The following is a 3,514-nucleotide window of genomic DNA, read 5'->3' as shown; positions in this document are numbered from 1 at the left end:
TGGAAGATCTAGCTGCTAAATAGCTGGATATTTGTTGGTGGAGACCAAACCTGAGCTAAAAGAACAGTAAACATTGGACCTAAGTTCATCTGGTGGACACACAATGTAATGCCAATGTTGCTTTCTGCTGGATGTGTTTACATGCATCTGTTTGCTAACATGCTGCGTTACTACTTTATAAAAAGGTACTAATAATGACGTCATTTTTAGCTTGTTAAAAACTGCCCCCGTTCTTTTTTTGGTAGTGGCTGAAGAACATTTTGCAACTGCTCCCGTCCACAAGAGTACATTGATGGTGCTCCTGCCTGCTTATACAAACCGGGCGCATGGAAAATAATGAACTGACTATGAATAAGTACTTCATACTTCACCCCCACTTCAAATAAATCAGAGCTTTTTCTTTGGGCCAAAAGTAGCATTATGTAGTAGAGGTTTGGTGAGGCATGCCGGGCTGAGTAGTTGAAGTCAGCGTTGCAGTTTTAAAGACATCTGATGAAACAGAGCCATGCTCTTGCACCACAGGCAAGGCAGCATCATCATTACACTGCTCACCGAAGGACTGGGAGTGAGAAGCTCTCTTTCTCTCTCTCTGTCTCTCTAGTTTATGTCTTAATTATCTGTCTCGCTCTCATCTGCTGGTTTCTCTGCAGCATCACTTTTTTCTGTCGACATTCTTCTCACCTTATGTCACCTCTCCTCTTCACTGTGAATCTTGCCATGTCACTGATCTTAAAAGAAATGATGTCCAGAAGGTCTTCTCTTCTTGAAAGGGGTCTCACACACACACACACACACACAAATCTACAGGCCACATACGTGTGCACTCATTATTGATCATCCCTCCCTGTACATGTCTGCGCATCGACAGGTTCCGACAGATTTTTCCGATCTTCCTCCCGAAAGGTACAACCTTGACCCGTCACTTCACCTTCGATCCGTCTGTGTCTTTTTACTCGTGATTCCTCTCTCATATTCTTTTTCTTCTGTTTTTTGTTGTCGTTTTTTTCCTTTACCTCTTTCTGCTTACAACTTATCACTGACTATGAGCTTACGCACGCACACGCACGCACGGCCAATTGCCTCTTCCAAGTTGATCCGTCAGTCAGCTAACAAGGCTTTGTTCTAACTGGCCAGGGATCAGTTGACAGATGGGCAGATGAATGAATGGAGTGGAGCCGGGTCAATAGTCAAGGGCAGGGTCCAGTTATTGGATTGCATTTAGCAGACATGGTTGATTGGCTTCGGAGAGTTAGACGTACGTGGATTATAGTTAGAGTACTCTTGTACTCTTAGAAATTAAAGTACTAACTTGAACCATATGGGGTTCTTTGTAATTGTACGATTGGAAGAATACAGTCAAATGTTGAATATGACCATCTGGTGTGAAACTAATTACTAAGTAGCCCATTTATTTAGTATTAATTAGTAAAAACAATAATGATGAATGTTATTTATGCCTAATGTTAAGTTGTTTTTCTCTCAGATTCGGCTTGCAAATTATTTTTCTTCAATGAGAAACCGGAAGAAAACCAACATCACTAGAGACCAGTAGGCAAATAATACTAACACATTTAGTTGCTAATGTCATATTATTAATGGAAGAAAACTAATAACAGTATTGTATTCATTACTCAAGCATGAATGAAATTGGTTACATTACTTTAACCCTCTTGATTTTCAGTTGATGAGAACACTCGCAGGTTGTAAACATGAAATATATGTTCAACACTAACAGCATCAACACAACATTTGCATTAACCACAGGGTATTGTATTAACATAAAACACTTAACTATAAGCCGGAAAATCTTATTTTCTCAGTCAATCCTTGGGGTACCTGAACAATTTTAGATTACATTTTCCTTCGCCCAATACAAATCTTTACTGAGTAGAGCCTGAAAGCATCAGGGTGTAGCGTTGCAATTCCCGTCAACATTAGCTGTTAGCTCAGTTACGTCGCCAAGCAGCACTCTGCTCCCTAGAATGACAAAGCTTCATTAGTAGAGCCCTGATCTCCGGTAAGTAGAAAAAACAGTACCGTCACGTTATCACAACTGTGCCATCACCTTGGACGCAAAGCATTGGTTCTCGTCACACCACACACAATAAATATTTTAAAATGTTTAAATGTTTTCTGTTCAGATTATTGTTGAGGTCACCGCAGCGAGGCGCCTAATGTCAGAACACGGAGTGTCTCTGCTATCTGGAATCAGCGTGCGCAGGTACAGTAGATGTACACGGGTCTTATCTTCGACGGAAAAGAGGCGGAGTGAAGGACCCGCTTTCCTTTGAACTAGACACCTCGTATTGCATGGCGTCCAAGGCCGTGACATCCAGAACTGATTCGGAAGAAAAGACGCACTCTCGCTGAACTTGAACCTGAGCCACAGGAAATGTGAAGGACAAAATCAATCCACTGTTCATACACAATGACGACAGTATGGTTTAATCAGATAAAGCTTTTCATCTCAGTGCATAGTCTGTGTGTGTGTGTGTGTGTGTGTGTGTGTGTGTGTGTGTGTGTGTGTGTGTGTGTGTGTGTGTCCTTGCAGCAGCATTCCAATAAGAATGTCATTACAACACAAAAGCGGTGTGATCCTCTGCTCTCGCCAGCATTACAACAGTCTGGCTCAGTCGAACTGCAACGCAATCCAGCGGATTTGCGGACAAAGATGTTTGCGGCAAATCCAATGCCTGTTATTCAATTAAAGATGGGAGAGTTAGAGACGGACAGAGGCCGTATGGGTTGTCAAAGAACTATAGATATTCCCATTTAAAATCAATGCGGTTTGAGAGGAAAGCTGCCACTTAAATAAAATAATAAATACAACCAAAGGGCAGTTCTCCTTGAGATAAACAACAGTTAAGTTATCTTCTTTAGAAATCCAAAAGCTAATGGACTTCGGTATTGATAGACTCAGCATTGCCATGGCAGCAGCCAGCACGTCAGCTCACACCTGACATCATCATCTGCATAACACACTGTTAGCACCTTACACACACTGCAGTGGATTACAGTCAAGTGAAACGTGATCATCTAGTAGAGATTAACGGCGCTATTGTTGGCTTCGTCTGTGTCACCTATTATCAATGTTCAGCTTGCATGGAGCAGAACTAGTAGGAATACGCAATCTGAATATGAAATCTCTGCAATACCCGCTGTGGCATGACATGAGCAGAGACATGTGACGCTCCTTAAAGCCTAGCAGACGTCCGCATCATCTCAAGTTTAGGAAATGAATCTGCTTGAATAAATAACAGAGAACACGTTATTCCAAAACGTTATGTTCACTTACGACATGACCGCACGTGTGTTTCTTTTGTCTTTTAGTGACAACCACCCAGTGAGTGGGAAAGCTCCCGTTGTGGAGACCGACGCACCCAGAACCAGGAGCTGGTAACCAGAACGTTGAATATCTAACGGATCGCTCCGCTGGCCTGACGTTCTCATCTGATCCGTGCGAGATAATAAACGTCCACAACACAGATCATCTCAGGGCGGAGACAAGAGTGTC

This window comes from Cyclopterus lumpus, chromosome 4, assembly GCF_009769545.1.
Source record: "Cyclopterus lumpus isolate fCycLum1 chromosome 4, fCycLum1.pri, whole genome shotgun sequence".
NCBI lineage: Eukaryota > Metazoa > Chordata > Actinopteri > Perciformes > Cyclopteridae > Cyclopterus > Cyclopterus lumpus.
Note: the sequence above shows the minus strand (reverse complement) of the source record.